General features: G+C 37.1%; 1 protein-coding gene across 10 annotated transcripts in view; it reads right to left on the minus strand.

Moving 5' to 3' along the window:
• LOC146439993 (uncharacterized) overlaps nt 1-17,713 on the minus strand; it is a 197,050-nt gene that overhangs the window by 14,944 nt on the left and 164,393 nt on the right. The gene's annotated exons all lie outside the window — the stretch shown is intronic.

The following is a 17,713-nucleotide window of genomic DNA, read 5'->3' on the forward strand; positions in this document are numbered from 1 at the left end:
GAACAGGTCCTGGTCTGCTCCTCATTGGGTGTGCACGGACATCTTATCAATTGGGGTATAGTTGTGACATTGTCATTGCTGAGACACCCAAACTCTCCACTCTAGAGTATCTATTTTTGTCCTAAAGTAACTGCCTTTGTTAATAGAATAAAATACATCAACCGCACATGAACCGGCAGGCTGAATTAAACCACTTTCAGGACCAAGCTTTGCAAAAAATCTCCTTCATTTGTTTCCCATTTTCCTACATTGTTTTGTATTTTTGAGGCATCTGCAATAAAAGAGCCAAAAGCCTAAAACAACTTAAACAGAAAATTTGTAAATTCATTTTCTTGCTGACTAAGCATGTATCAAGCAGCACCACTGACGAAAAGCAACAGTTGTTTTTTAAGCCCTAAAATACTGAAATTTGTAATGGAAATGCTGACAAGGCCACTAACCAGTGCATATCTAGCAGTACTGCCACAACAAACATAAAGTAAGCAGTACTGGTCTCGCACACAAATTAGATTGTCTAATGTATAAAAGTCCATTGTCTCCTTCTAACATGAACTTAGCAGAAAGTTGGTTTGGATTGCTAAACACAGGAATGACGAAAATGAATGTCAAAGATATTAAATGCATTCAAAGCCCATCCAATGCATTCATTTCCAGTTTCAGGGAGACAGGATGTGCACAGTAAGACAGACAGAAACAGACACAGAGAAATGAGTCCTAGTATTATAAATATACAACATATATTTAACTCATCACATCTCTTACACTATTTTTCAGTTATTGTCAATGTTGTATAGGCAATGTTTTTATATCCCTGTTTATTTATATCTGAGTTTCTCTTCGTGCAAGTTACCCTTGCTGCAGAACAAATCTTTACTCATGATGGGAAGTAAAGCTCTGTTCCTTTCTGTAATGTTTTTCACATTCACTATGGGCTCAAGATTGCTGAGCCAGTGGAAGAGCAGAAACCAATGCCTTTAAGTGCAGAATACTGACACAGAGACAGAATGGAAACACAGTTCTCTGTAAGTGGAAAATCCTGCTCTGGAAAAGGTGTGTTGTGGTTTAACCGCAGCTGTCAACTAAGTCCCACGCAGTCACTCACTCACTCCTGCTGCAGCAGGGAGGGAGGGGGAGAGAATCAGGGGAATAAAAGTAACGAAACCCTTGTTTTGAGCTAAAACAGTTTAATGGGCAAAGAAAACATCATGCACACAAGCAGAGAAAATAAGGAATTCATTCACCGCTTCCCATGGGCAGGCAGGTGCTCAACCGTTCCCAGGAAATCAGGGCTCTGTTGCACTCAACGGTGACTTGGGAACACAAACACCATCACTCTCAATGTCCACGCCCTTCCTTCTCCTTCCCTCACCTTTATATACTGAGCATGATGCCTTATGGAATGGAATGTCTCTGGTCAATGGGGGTCAGCTCTGTCCCCTCCCACCTCTTTGGGATCCCCAGTCTACCCACTGTTGGATTGGGGTGAGAAGCAGGAAAGGCCTTGACTCTGTGCAGGCCCTACTCAGCAATAAATATGAAAATAATGAAAATAATCCCCGTGTTATCAACACTGTTTCCAGCACAAATTTCAAACATAGCCCATACTAGCTACTGTGAATAAAATTGACTCTCTCCTAGCCAAAACGAATGCAAAGTGTCTAAGAGCAGACATTACAGACCTTAAGGTCACTCTGGTGAAAATAAAATTACTTTTAAGTGGTTTTTCTCAGCAGTGAAGCAAACCATAAAGACATGCACTTTAGGGAACACAGGCCATCTCATGGCATGTAATGGCTGTGCCAAACTTCAGAAGTAGCTTTTGAATGAGTTGTAGAAGTTATCCCAGAGGCTCAGTTGTGCATCAAGTGCAAGGCCATCCTCTCCCCTCACCAATCTGCCAGTGCTTGCAAAGAAGAGGCTTGTGAGCTGTTCCTGCCCATTCTGGGTCACAACATGATGGGAAAGCAGAACAGCATGAGAAGAAGCTGGCAGAAGATGTATACACGTGGCATACACTAAGGACAGAAACATGTTCTCTAGGGTTCAGGGGAAAATGATCCTCAGGTTCTAAAAGCTGGTGCAGCTTTGCTTGATTCCTGAATGATGCCATTCCAGGTGCATTTCAGCCAACTAGTAAAACTGATGCTTGACTAAAATAAAATCTTGTAGTGCATATGCACATACAATTAATACCTCAACACATAATTCCATTGAAGTTGTATGAATTTTACTGCTATATTTCCCAAGAACCATTTTTTCTGTGCAATGACTGAGTGGATGTGAAACATTTTCTTCTTTCCAAATGAGCACCCAGGGAATATGCTCTTTGAGGTTAGAGGCCTAGCTGTCTCATCAAAACAGCATTTTTCATGGTTTCTGCTTGTACTTTCCAGAAATGTTCTGATATAATAAAAGTATAGCTTTTGTCATAGCACTTATTCATCCAGATTCAATTCAGTACCTACACATTGCTGATGATAACAGAGATCAGAGAAAAAGATTGCCCAACCATATTCCTATTTGTCAAAGGAGCTAATCTTTCCTTTTTAAAGAAAATTTTAAAATAGATTTTAATTTCTTACTTCTCATTTTGATCACCATCAGAAATGACAGCCAAGAAAGAAGCATAAGCCTCAAAATTCAGGTTAGGTCTGAGCCCACATTAAAGTTCTGAGATACTTCAAGATGCTTATTTCAGGATTTTGGTTTCTATGCTTGCAGAGCTGAAGTTTCACCACATAATGCAGATGTAGGAATAAGGCCAAAGTCTAAACCCCACAGGTCTTTTACATTCATGGTGATTGGGCAGATCCACAATCACAAATTTCTGTAAAACTGCAAGTAAACCCATGGTCCCTGTGATGGTGTAACCAAATAATCCTCACAATTGATGCTGCTTAGAAACCAAACTGCATCCAGCTTTTTGGATCAACAGAAAAGTTTTAGGATCTGAGCTAGACTGAAAAGAAGAGCATCCAACCAATCTATAAAGTTCCTATTGGTCTTTAAACCAGAAAACATCAGGAGTGGGTTGTTAGATGAATTTAGCAGCAGGGAAGCCTGCAGCTCATCAGCTTTCTCTTCCTCAAAAGTAGGTACTTATTGCAGTCAAGAGGAATTATTGCTGGGGTTCTCCAAGCATAGTGATGTTTTTGTTATAATAAAAAACTCCGAACAATGCAATTGCACCCCCCACAATTACCCTTTTTGTTTCTCCACTGCAATGATGCACTCTTTATGATGTGTGAGATTTTTACTTTGATTGCCAAATTACAATGCATAGAAAGAGGCAAACAAAATAATGGCTAGTATTGTTCACCAGATGGACAAAGCAAATCTGAGTGAGGCACAGAGAGTAGGTGCTTTTCTTTCCATACTTCCTTCTTCTCAAATTCTTCATGTGAACAGCTTTCCTTGTAGAATGTTGTTCATTTACTTATGATGACCACAAAGCTTTCATCACAAATTCGTATTTTGCTTTAAAAGAAAAAGGCTTTTGCAGAAATGCTGGTCATGCTGTTATCAACAGGACCCTTCTCTTTAGCTCAGGAGTGTGTCGGAAGTTTCAATACTTTCACAAGAGTTTTCTCAATAAACTCCAGATAAAGAAAGAGATCTGAATAAAACCTGAAGACAAACCTCTCAGAAGTCCTATCCTGAAAGTGAGTACATGTAGGTGCTGTTATCTATGACCCTGTGAGGAAATGCTGGATGGAAATCCAATAATTGTAGATCTTGGATGAGGCTTGGAAGCAAAAACTCCTAGCCTCTACTGGGTATCTCTCTGATTCCTATCCAATATGTGGGGTAGAAGGAGAGATTTCCACCAGTGTCTGCACACCACCCGTAGTGTTAGTGTATACAGTCAGTTTTCACCTTGTTAGTAACTATTATCACAATCAGTCTTCCCTACACATCCAGCAGGAAACATCTGGCCATGAGCACTGCTGAGCAGCGCCATAAAGTAATTAACCGACATAATGATCAGTAATGGAAGGAAAATGGCTGTATCTGTATCTATAAGCAAAAGAGAAACAGAAGTGTAACACTTGAAAATTAAAATATTCCTCCTTTTTATTCATTATTAAGTATCTGAGAAAGGTAGAGAAGAAAAGCAACTTTTAAGTCAAATCCAAAAATGGTCATTTCAGCAGAAACAATTGACAGTACAAGAAATAATCACACTTCACCTCACTGTTGATTTGATTCTTGAATGCGCTTGGTGTGTAAAATAATGCAAGCCTATAATAACAGAAGACAGGTAAAAAGACTTCCATTTTCTGTTTTGCTACTCCCTGGCTGGAAGACCAAAAAGATATATCCAACCTCTCGATATTTTTTTATTTACAACCTACAAAACAGATAGAATAGAACAGAATCAAACTGTGACATTTAATTAATATTTGTAAAGCAATAGGACATCAGTAGACAATAAGAATTATATATTTGCCAAATACACATTTTGTCCCCACAAAATACATCTGTCTATATTTGAAGGAAATGCAAGATGTCTTTTATTCTGCTCTTGGAATGAACCTATTTCCCTTTATAAAATGTGTTCCATTTTATAGCAATCTTCAGAGATTGGTTCCCCCTATCTTCTTGCTGATTAATGCCTGAAAAATACTGCTGTGTTTAAAAAAGTGGCACAAACGGGGTGAGGACTGCCCTGAAAATAATAATTTGAAAGGCATGTTATTCACATGATACCGATAAAGCCCGGTGTTGTTTTCCTTGGGGTAAAAGGGGCTCCTTCCCTTACCATACAAATAACATAAACTATGCAAATGAATCTTGCATTCAACAAGTCAAATATTCTGCATGTTTAATTTGCAAGTTAACAAAATTCAAATCATTTTAAAAGCTACAACTGTGCCATAAAATAAAAGACATTGCACACGGCAGAAGCTGTACTTCTGCTCATTGATAAATTGTTTTCTAGAATTCACATTAACAACCACATTACTGAAGTGCTCTCTAGCCCTCCAGTGTTACAGTTCAAGGTAATATGTGACAGATTTGAACATTCTTAAGGAAGAAAATCTCCAGAGTGTGTAGATTGCAGCTTTGCTCACTGGGAGATTACAGTGGCTTTTATATCTGTTACAAACGTGCAGTTATACTGATAACTTCAAAAGTGGAATATTATATATCATGCTAAAATTCTCCACCAGCCCATTATGTCCTTCCTTTGTTTCTTCTGTGCTTGCTTTTTTTTTTTTTTTTTACCTTTTTTTTCTTTTTTTTTCCTTCATTTAGCTATTGCTGGCTTGCCAGAGATCTTGAACTTGAGAAAGGTTAGACATCACAATGCTGAAGCAGTTTGTGAGCATCAGCAGATTTAGCTTGTAATTTCATTGATCTATGTGGGCTTGCTGTTTGCAAACCAGCTGCTGCACTGTTTCCCCACAGCTACTGATCTGAGTAGCATTGATTTTTTCCCTTACATTAACATAGCATTACTTCTTTAATGGGCATTAAATGACTGGATGTAAATACAAACAGGGCTTCAACAACAAAAGAGAAAAAATGCATTAGTTCTTTTTATTTAAAGAACTCTATTAATATTTTTCAGGAAAAAAATTAAAAGCATAAGTTATTGATCAAGAAAAATGCTATTTTTAGTGTTGTAATTTCCACACATTTCCTTTGCCAAGAAATAATCTTTTTTCCTCACTGTGTTTACTCATAGTCCAAAATGTTGCATTTACAAAGATTGCTTTTGTGCCTCAGTAAAAATGATAAAATAGATTTTTTTAAGAAGCATCACAGAAAGAAACACAAAAGCTCTTCATTGTGCTTATACCAAAGCTAGATGAACCCATTTCAGTTTTGAAGGAGCTATCATCTGCTAGTTCTCACTGTTTAACTATTTTTTAAAAAGTGAGTGGACTTCAGTTTAGACAGAGTGGATGTGAAACCTGCAGTACACCATGAACTGAGTATCTCATGTATAATATGCTTAATATAAGGTCATAGTCTTCCACATGCTATTCTAGTCCCTCAGTGGGTAGTGTTTGAAATAATCTTATGGATTCAAAATTCAGTGCAGTGTAGAAAAGACAGAAGGGAAAAAAGAAAAGCAAATTATAAAGCCCCCACCAAACCCAAACCCCAACCCCAACCCCCAGGGCCAGTTTGCTCAGTCACTTATGAATTAACCTGATCAAGGAAGGGTTCCTGACCAATTTTAAAAACAGGTGACAGCAAGCAGAGATATCCATACCAGAAGATGAAGCAGGGCTGAATGTTGTTCATACTGACACTTCATGAAGAAGAGATGGGATTGAGAGTGTTGGGAAGCAACAGGCAAGAACTGCCAAAGAACACCAGTCGTGGGTTACAACCTTCTGGACTGCAGATGACAGTAGGCAGTAGTGTCAGTGCTGTAATTAAGAGTTCCTCAAAAAAACAGACACTCGAGCAAGATCTAACTAGAATAGGATTTACTTTTAAGTATTTATGAAGGAGGATTTTTATCTTTTATGATAAACACAGCTCTTGTTCTGGCCATGCAGCCTAGTTGCCCTGAGGAAAAGGTCCAGTGACCTGACAGATGGGAATTCCTCATTCTCATGTAACCCTGTCTATTCCTATACCTAGAGAGAGCAAATCATTCCACATGGCTGCTGCAGGGATATCTAATGTATCCTTACTCAGAAAGCAGATAAATTATTCTCACTAGAATATAATGATGTAAAATATGGTGCTGGAACTGAAAATAACCCATAAACCAAGTACCAAAATTTATACTTATCCAAGGTAAAATATATATGTTGTCAATCTAACCAATCTCTCCTAGTCTCATAGTCTTCTCAACTTGAATAGCTAATGTTTAATGCCAGTTTTAGCAGATATAATTTCCAAATTATTAAAAATAATATTAAGTAACAGTGGCTCCAGTGTGAATCCTTAGAGCATCCTACCATTAATCTTTTTACACTCATAGGAGAAAACTTTCATTAAAGTTTTTCTCCATCATTTATTCAGTTTTTAGTCTGCTGTGAGATTTTGCCCCTCACCTCAGTAATATTTTTCCCTTAAGAGTCTTTTATGAAGGACCATATCAGGAACTTTTTTTAAATCCAAATAAATTATGTTCACCAGGTCACCTTTATCTTCTAATTTATTAACTTTTCCAAAGCACTTTAGCAGGTTAGAGAAGTCTGATTTCCTGTTACCAACGTTGTGCAGGTTTGACCCCATTAGGTTATACCTATCCATATGCTGAAGTATTCTATCCTTAATTAGACTCTCAAAGAGTTTTCCCAGAAGCAAGGTGAAGTTCAGTGGTCTTAATTCCTGGGATCTCTCTTTGGTCCTGTTTTAACAACAGACACCATACCAGAAACTTTCCACCCATCACTGGTCTGTATCACATTTTCCTGCAAGTGTCTCTCCTATTCTGGTGTATATTCTGCTATCTGCATTAAATTATTTTCCATTTTTACATGAATCTATCAAAATCCTCAGCACTTCCCTTGAAAAAGACTACAAATTTTGCAAGTGCTGCTCTGCCTCTAATATATTTAGCACAATATATAAAATAAGGAACAAGGTGAAATTCTGTATAACTGTTTAACTATTTTTCGATGGTGACTATATAACTATGGTTTAAGTGAGATATTTTTTGTTCTTTTTAATTATTTTCCCCCTACAAGTACTCAGATGAGCAACTATTCACTTCTTCCTTCAAAGTCATAAAATCAATTTTGCAGCTTTTGGAGATTTTTGGGTTTTATTTTTGTGGACAGACATGGACCATCAGTCTCAGTGGATTATTTTCTAGCCTAGTTTTAAGCATTCTTCTTGGACAAAGACTGGAAAGGAAGGATCAAATCCTAACACCACCACACATAACAACTGGTCACATTCACCAGCAATATCCAATGCCAGGAGTTATTAAAACTGGATTTCATATGAATCCAACAAATGACAGAAAGAAAGAAAGAGGTTGTGAAAAGGTATGGATTTATATTCTGGTCTTGTAGAAGATGTTCTCGGTCTATGCTTTAGGTACACAGGTCTTAATGATCAGGAAATATTGTTGAACACGATTTTTAGTGAAAAAGCATTGAAAATTCCCACTGAAATGTGTACATGGCTAAGTAAAGGTCAGTAAGCTATTGAGTAAACCTGAAGTGCTCACATTAGAGGATTAGAAACTAAGATTTCTCAGCATTCAGTGAAGTCCATGGATTTTCGTCTAGAATTTGAGACTTACTGTCCCTAGCAGTCAGATCTGAGTTTGAATGGATGAGAAAATTGAAAAGTAACTTTCACTGAAAATTATAGGTTTGGCTATGAGCCAATATAAAGCCAATATAAAGTCAGCAAGTATGAAAGCCCAGGTTTCAAACTATGCCTTGCTTCTACAACAAAATGCAAAGCACATTATCTTCACCTGGGTTTGAATTTCATTACAAAAATATCACATAGCTCTAACTGTAATTATTAAGGCACATTACTGCTGCCTTTGTTTTCCCTTCAAATAGAAGTTTCAGTTTCATCTGTGTTCAGAGATTCTATGTGCTGCACTGTTAAGCACAGATTTCTGCTTAAATTATAATTCTATCAGCTTTAACATACGAAAATAGAGCACATTTTAATGTGTGTGTTGAACATTAAATCATTTTTGCTTCAGGGAAACTCTGGTAAACAGTAACTGTCAAAAATTATAATGACACAAAATTAAAATAATAGAAAATAGTCTGTAACAACAGCTTTTCTAATCATGTTAACAGAAGTTCAGCTCTGCATCTTCTAACTATTCCTTTACAGAAAGCAGAAAGGTTGAATAAAGAAAGCTCAGGTACACAGTTTTACACCATTGAACAAGAAGAGCTGGAAATTATCTTTGCTACCATTCTTTGCTTGCTTATTGTGAAGTGCACATCAATCAATGTAGGAAAAATGGGACAAAATTAATATATGTATATTTTTGTTGTTATGAGAATCACATTTTCATTCAGGATTTTTAATACATAAACATTTTTAAACAAAATTATTGGAAAATATAATATCATTTAAGCACTGTAAAGTGGACTAACTTCTGGAAGTCTGCATTAAGTGAGAAAGAAGCTGATCTGAAGAAATTAAACTGCAGCAGAAATATTGACAGGCATATAGATTGAATTACATGAATATGAGATACATACAGACTTGGAGGAGTTCTGCTTAGATCAATGTCAAATGAATTTCAAGATTACCTTGGTTTGGTTTTTTGTCTCGTTTTATTTTAGATTTTAATTTGAATTAGTAGTATGAAATCACTATTTATTAACTTTCACTTACAAACAAAAACCATCTAACTAGTAAAAGCTTATCTGAAGTTAAAACCTTCAATTTTATGGAGGCCAGGTAACAATATAGTTTACATCTATCATGACACAAAGTATTCAAAAGCAAGAAGTAAAAACTGATTGTTAAATCTTTCTGCCTATTAACGTGGCATATAACTGATGTAGAGGCTGTATGTGTATGGTGAGGTTGTATTGCCCCCTATAGTCACTCTCTGTCATCTGGGAGGGGAGTAGGAAGAGAAAGGGAAGAGTGGGAGAAATTGCCAAAAGTACTACACCTTTGGTTTGGATTCATACTTTGGAGAGGCCATAGTGGGGAGCAGCAGACAAACCTTAAGCCTGCCATGCTATTCAGGAATTTGAACACACTATTCTCCAAGCACATAAAGATGAAACGCGATGTACTCTCAAATTTAGCTTAGAAGACCTCTGCAGCCCCTGTGGTGTGGCTGTGGGTTGGTGCATTTGTTGGATGCTGGTACCTGCCCTGGGGACTCAGATGCACAAGGTGGTTGACTTTGATTCACCAGCAAAGGCAGGAGGTCCCACAGATGACTTCTCTTTTCCTCTCAGTGGGCATATCTTTGGTGACATCTTGGTTATGCTCATAACAGGCACATTTTATTCCAAGGCACAAAGGACTCTAAGGCTGTGCCTAAATTACAGAGTACAGACACAGACTGCCTGCCCTGTGAAGCAGGGCAGCTTCAGCACTGGTACTAGAAAGAGAGAGAAAAAGCTCAGAAAAAGGCTCCTCTTCAGCAGTAGTAGCAAATGCAAGGAGCACAGACAGCTCGTTCATGCTACCCATGGACACTGGGGATGCTGCTTTTTTAGGCCTCTGGGCCTGGGTGGAACAGTGCTTCCCAAATCTCTGTAGTGGAAAGTATGCCACTTTTTGCCACCAGCACGAGGACAAAACTGCAATCCTGGTCTTAGATTTTTCCAGTCAAGTACATCTTTCTTAACTTGTCAACTAAAAATTGTTATCTCTCCATAAAATTAATTAAATCTCAGCTGCTATCCTACTACTATTCTCTTATGAACATAATTAGGCACAGTATTCAGTATATCTTTTAATAGACACAGACACAATATAACAAAAAGCATTAAATTCTTTAGGATCTCTTAAAAATATCCAATCAACTACTCTTGCTATTGTGCCAAGGACTTTATGGAAATGGCAAATATTCAATAAGCTCAAGATCAATAGCATCCTTTGTGGGGTGCAATATACTGTTGTCATAATTTGTCTTATTTCTGGGGACAGCTCTTCTACTACCACAATTCCAGGCACACCTTCAGCTAAAGTTAATGCTGGTCCTAAGAGGTGATAGCTCTCATGTTTTAATCTTACCTCTTTCCCTCTGTTGGCACAACCATGCTCATGGTGACACAAGGGACTGATTGGAGAACTTATAGAGCTGAAATCCTACTTTTTTTTCTGCCTTACTATTTTTAGTTTGGGTCGGTTGTTGAGGCTCACCATTTAGCGGCACAAGGACTTGCACAAGGGATAACAGAAGAAGAAATACTAACAGAAGGTTATGGTAACTGCCTAATTTTGTGGAAGCGATATCTTTTGCCAGTTGGAGGGCATTTTTTGTGTAGCTATGCTTTCAAGAATATGAACTGTCCTTAAAATGTCTTTCTATTCATTTGGTCTGAGAAAAAATATTGTTCCCATCCGTATATCTTAAAAATATTCTCTGTCTAGATAGAAATTATAGTACTGCAAAGGGGAGCTGGACAACTTGTTTAGTTTTTGTGAATATATGCCCAGACATAGTCCCATATTAAATCTTTATTTTACTATGATGACTAGAGACTCAATAATGACTAAAGTACTGATGAGACGTGATTGCTGCTTACCCAGCAGATCAATACTGTCTCACTGCCTCCTGATGTGGAGGGGTGTATCCTGATAGTATTCAAATCTTCGATTATCTTACTCTTAACTGCAAGCTCTCTGAAGCAGGGTCAGTTTTCTGTTCTATTAACCCTGTAGCCAGCATGACTTCTGAAGCTCATTAAGGTATGAAATTATGCAGAATTATCTTCAAATTTTACCCACTAAAAATTGGACAGTATTCAATGAGGTGAATACTCAGAGGTGTCGCATCTTCTAGTTGTCTCACCTAGAAACCTGACCTTATTCTTGTTTTTTCTAGTCTCTCATTTTATTTTTTTCTATCATATCTAACCTGTAGTACTGTTGCTTACTAGATATCACTGTCTAGCAATTCTGTTGACAAAAACTTCTAAGTTAGCAATTCAGGCTATGTTATTATCTTTGCCCTCTATTTTCTCTCAGCTATGGCTCTACACAAACACATAAACACATTCAGTAATTTCATTGATTAGTGGAAAATTCTGTAAGAGATTGTTGCTCATCCATCACCTATTTTCTTTTTGTCTAAATTATATCAAACATTTTTCTTCAACTTACCATGTCCAAAGAATATACAGACAGTATGTCCTGCTACTCAGGAACATGGGACACTTTTGTGGTGCAAGTAGCATCCTGTGCCTTCATGCCCAAGAACCAGAAATCCCCACGTGACACAAGTCTGGCTCCAAAAATGTGTAACCAGCTTTCAGCTGCAGTGCACTACCTAACTGGTGCAGAAGACAATGACACATTTGGGGAAGCAACATTTCTAAATGCCAAACATACAGAGATGAGCCTCTAAATCTTATGAATTATCCATGCAGAGCAGACAGAACATTTGTTTTCAAGGTCAAATGAGAAAGATCCCCTGACCTGTGTGGTAAACTACATGTTAATACATTTATCCATCTTTGGAATGTAAGGGACAAAGTCAACACAGAGAGAAATTAAGCAGTGGGGTAAGTCTGTCAAGCTACCAAAATCATTATGCCATCTGTTTTAGTGGCATTTTTTATGTCTGTGCAGGGCATACTCAATGAAAAATAGATCTCTTATTCAAATTTGAGTTTCTTCCAAACTAGAGTGCAGTATCAAATATATTTACAGTCTTTGGATAACTCTTAATTGATTTTGTTTTATGTACAGCTTTTTTCATATTCATTTAGTCACCTCAGTCACCTCATAACTAATGCAACAAAAAGTAAAACAAATGAATACTAAATTTCTTAAAGGGAAATTGCAGTAGTTAATGCTGCAATTAACCTTAAATGCTTCTGCACTTTCCCCCAGCCTTCACCAAGCAGGATACTGAAAGCTGGCACGATCCTATCAAAACAGTGCGGTTTTTTATTGTTGTCAACACTAACATTTGAAGGATAACAATTCAGAAAAGAAGCAAGGTGGTCAACTGATTCCTCCTGAATATTTTGGACAAACAACAGCCAAGTTTGGCTACTATCCTGATGGGCTGTTGAAACACAGCTCTTTGACGGTTCAAGAGAAGGCAATTGTACTACCAGGGAGCAGCCTAGAAAATGAATACTGACAGGAAATGTCAAGTTTAAACTCTCTAATAGCACAAAGTATCTCAAAAGTTAATGCAAATTCATCCTAAAGCCCTTTACATTAGCAGAATAGGGCAAAAGGGTCTTATTGGGACTCAGAGAATCACAGTTTCTCTTGCTTTACTCTTGCCTTGCCAGGAAGAATAAATAACTTGGCTCCTTTTAGAGGACACTGTCCCTGCCTTGAATTTCATCAGCCCCATCATAGGAAAGTCTGAATTTCTGACTATTTTTCTCCCTCCTGCAGTCCCAGTGTGAGAAGAAGATTCAACTTTTCCATTCCTCCCACTACAGAATTTCAAAATCTGACCTGGATCATGCACTCCTGTTAGTGGATTCTACCCAGCAATATGAAGGCTATGACATGTGGTATATGCAATGCAGCAGCCTACATACATTGCAGTTCCTCTTAATCACTGGGATAACATTAGATAAAAATAATTTTGAACATTGCATCTCTGATGACTGTAGAGTGGTAGTATCTTGCAACAAATATTTCAGAGTATTCATCACTGTGCTTTTTTATATCTCTTAACAGGCAGTTAGTTTAATTTCTTATATATCCATGTCATTTTTCTTTCATATTAATATTCCCATATGACAAGTACGTTACTTCCAACTGCTGAATTGATTTTCTAGAGGAATCTTAGTTTACATAAATTTTCATGTTTCACAAAATTAAAAAAAAAAAAAAAAAAGCAAAGCCAGATTCAGTTCCATCTCTTGTAAGGAGCATTGAGAAGTATACTAAAGTAGTACTAAAGTACTAAATTTATAAGCTAGCAGAAGCAATCATATTGTTTTTACAAGCAGTTGTGAAAAGATTGTCACTAAAAAGACTGATGAAGGAAAAAATCCAACAGCTTAATGTATTTTCTCCTCTGGATGGTTCAAGTTTAGATATTGGGCACTTCCTTTAGAGAAACTGAAACTAAGATAACTGTACTCGTTTTAAAAGTTCAGCACCTCTAGAACCAGCAAAAGATGTCAGTGGTGTGTCTGTCATAGAGATGTTTTCATTCTGGGGACACACATCAGAGAGAGAGAAGCACAAAATACAATATTACCGATCAAAATTTATCTACACGGGGGTATCTCATAAGTGTTTTAGATATATTCAGGACTTTATTGCTGCCTGCAACTGGACTCTACTCATGCAACAGGTTCTGACCCTGTTCTTTCTGTGTTATGACTGCAAAAAACATTCCCTATTTGTTTCCTATATTGTCTTAACTGAATCTCCACTGATGTTTTCTTCATTGTGAAATCTATTTTTGTTTTGTTTTGCCATTAAATATTGGGTTTTGCCCTGATCTCTCCTGTCTTCTTCTTCCCTTCCCTTCCCTTCCCTTCCCTTCCCTTCCCTTCCCTTCCCTTCAGTTTCCATTGTCCTATGGCTAACTGCAGTAAAGTATATATTTTACTTTAATGAGGAAATTAACACAGGAATATCCCAATATTCCACCACTTGCCTATAACTTTGGGATATCACCACATGATTGTATTATTCAATGTGCCCATGCCCTGTAAAGCAGCCCAGTTGCTCTTCACTGTGTAGTTCAGCTCTCTTATCTGTTGTGTTTTGTTCAGTCTGATATGATAGTACAGAATAATAAGAGCATTAAAATTGCATGATGGAGTATTGGAAAAATACCACTGCTGTTGGTCAAGTACTAATGAAAAATGAATGCAATTCCTCATCAAATTTGGACAGCCATTTTAAAAGCAGTCATCTAAAACCAGGCAGTGTTTAGAAATGCATGACTACAACGTTTACCCATGAAGAAAACAGTGTTTCTTTATAATTCCAAAGAACCATATGTCTCTTTTAGTAGATCATACCAGTTTCTTTTGTGGAGGCTAGTAAGGGTCATTAAACACCAATGGGTCTCTGAGTCCTTCTTCAGAGTCAATGACATTGTAGGCTTCACCAGGGATCTCATTTTACTTCTGTGCAAGATCTTCAGGGCAAGGGAGGCAAATGAACTATGAAAAACATAATCACTGCCTTTACTGTTGCTTTTTTTCATCATAAAAATTCCATTTATTTAAATTCCATTAAAAAACACATTTGCCTCCTGAAAGCATAAATATATACTTTTGTCATAATTTTTCATTTTATAAGAGACTTTTATCATTCTTTTGGGGGAAAAAATTCTCTATAATAAATATTACACAAAGTTGTTATGCAAACTTTGGGACAAAGCAAGTGATTAACAAATTCCTCTAGAACAGTTTCTCAGAGGTAGCAGGAAAATACGTATTATTACCCAAGCACCTGAGGGGATTTAGCAGTCTAACATTCCTTTTCAAAAGTGACTTGAGCACCAAGGTTCAGCTTTTCAAAAGTACCTGGGCCTTTAACTCACATTTTAATTTAAGAGAGTTAGACGCTCAAAACCTATGAGGATCTAGAATGCAGGATGAAAAGCCTTACTGAAAGTCAAGGGGATTTGAGCTATCAAAGGCCAGATTTTTTAAAAAGTATTTGAGGAACTTAGAGGCAGAGATAGGTGCCTAGCTGATTTTTTTTTCAAAGTAGAGTGAAGAAGGGTTAAGTCCCTAACACTCACTGAGATTAGTGTGTTCTTAGAAAGTGCTAAGTACACCTTTGGATCTAAATACCTTTAAAAAAAGTTTACTTGGACTGGTTTTGAAAGTGGTTTTATCATCTGAATGCAATGATTTATCCTATGCCTAAATCCTGACCTCCCAAAGATTGCCACAGACCTGCTTTACACAAATAATTTTGTGTTATAATCTGGATGGAAATGGCCAGAATTAGAAAACAAAATCTAATTTTAACAAAATTTAGTTGGAATTTGGATCCAGAAATTCATATATTTTGAGCTGAAAATGACAGTTCTGCTCCACTGTGATCATACTTGGAAGAGCTCTGTTAGACCCTGAGCATGTTCAGCTTCAGGAATTCATCCTGTATATGCTAAGCAGCCCCCAGCGCCAGCACGTCTGTATGAAGTCATCCTGCTAGCAGTGCCAGAGTCTGACAACATGAATGACTAACTTGCTTTCACCATGTTTACCACAGCTGGGAAGAAAACGAGGATTACAATGTATGAGGAATTTCAACACAATGCAAATCTGGCAAAATGCAGTTTCAGATTTTGATTTCTGAGGAAGCAGAATTTCTTTCTGGTTGAATTACACCATGGTTAGCCCTGCCAATTTATTTCTTGCTTTTAAGATTTACTCATATAATTATCTAAATATAAATTTCTCTGTAACAAGTCTCAGTATTCAGCCTTTAAAATGAATCCACTCTCTAGTACTGAAAACATTAGTTCCTCCCTGAGTCATGTTTGATTTTTTTCCTGTACTGACTGGCTTCTGAACACATTGCCTGATGGTACGCTTTGTCAAGAGATACTGAGATATAAAGAACAACAGGTTACCTCATAATCTCTTCTTGTTAATGCTTGTTCTGGAGAGCACCTGCTGTCTTTAAAAGGGATTTTAGTGACCCAAGATTAAAAAGTCTCTCTACAACAATTACAGTTCTTATCACTGAAGAATACTCATACCAATGTGACATCTTCCTGATGGTTTCAAATTCACAGACTGAGGGAGAGATAAGAGTCAAAGAACCATACAGAGTGCAATTATAAGAAGACATCAAACCAGTCCAATACAATTCCATTTTGGATAAGAGTAACATTATTAGACTAATTGATTTCTGCCTGAAAAGTAACTATTAGGACAAAACCCCCTCTGATTTCATTTAAATAAATTCTAAAATGCAGTGGCACCTAGAGTATTTCTAATCCCCTTTCTAGATCATCCTTATTGGGCAAATAGCATAAGGGGCACAGGAACACTTAAATGGATCACACAACCTAACATCTGCAGTGATTCAGAGAAGACATTAAATCTTGAGTACCACAGACTATTCCTTGCTACCTCTTTAGTTTAAAAGATAAAAAAGTGCAGGCTTCTGTTTTCATGAAGTCAAGTTTGTGATATAAGGATTTGCTGCCATGACACCCTTCACAGTATGTCCCTTACTCCTTAAAACATTTTGAAAATTAATGTGGGAGGATGAAATTATCAAGAAAATTGTACCCACTGAATCCACCCATCTTGGCTTCTTTCCAACACTCTAGAAAGAAAAAAATAAAAAAGGGCATGAAACATAATTTTGTTTGTTTTCCTCCTCCTGCCTCAAATCAGAATCCTAAAGAAGATATCTTTAGGAAATAGAGAGAAAAAAAAAATCAAACCTGTACATCAAATAGGAGTCTTTCATACTAATGGAGAAAGTGAACTTGCTGGGAACCCTCCTTTCTCCAATCTGAGGGTGTGTTGAGGTCTCCAGATGATCCGTCTTCTAGGTTAGAGCAGCAATGTCTACACCACCTAATTTGTTTACGTGGTATATGAAGCAAAATGGAATTACCTAATTTTATTTCCAAGTAAAGAAAAAAACAACTAATGAAACTCACAGACTGGTTAGAAACAGAAAATAATTATTTCAAATCAGATGCAAATGATAGGTTTGCCAGAAGAAATAAGTAACACAAGGCAAGAGTGATAAAGGGTAACTGAAGATTGGCATCACAGATGTTATGTGACGGAAAGCCAAGATGGCAGTTTGGTACAGCTGAAGAAAGTTTTGGCTGTCCCAAGTCGAGAAAGTAAAATTATCTGACATCAATTTACTTTTGCTTGCCTCTGTCTAGGATACCTCCTAAAGAGGAAGAAAAATCAGTTCACTGCTCATAAGATCTCTAGTCAAAAATGCATTAGAATATTTTCCATTTTGTGCTAATAACAAAATTTGAAGGATAATCTCAATATAACTTCAGAGTACATTATGCACAGCTGTCTTCTTGACTGTAGAACACCTGAAATCCATTAATTATATCCACAGTGGTAAGAAAAAAGTACCAACAGCAACCAAATTAATTAGTAAGCTGCAGCACGCTGCCAAAAGCAGG

This window comes from Lichenostomus cassidix, chromosome 3, assembly GCF_008360975.1.
Source record: "Lichenostomus cassidix isolate B80296 chromosome 3, HeHo_3.0, whole genome shotgun sequence".
NCBI classification, from domain to species: Eukaryota; Metazoa; Chordata; class Aves; order Passeriformes; family Meliphagidae; genus Lichenostomus; species Lichenostomus cassidix.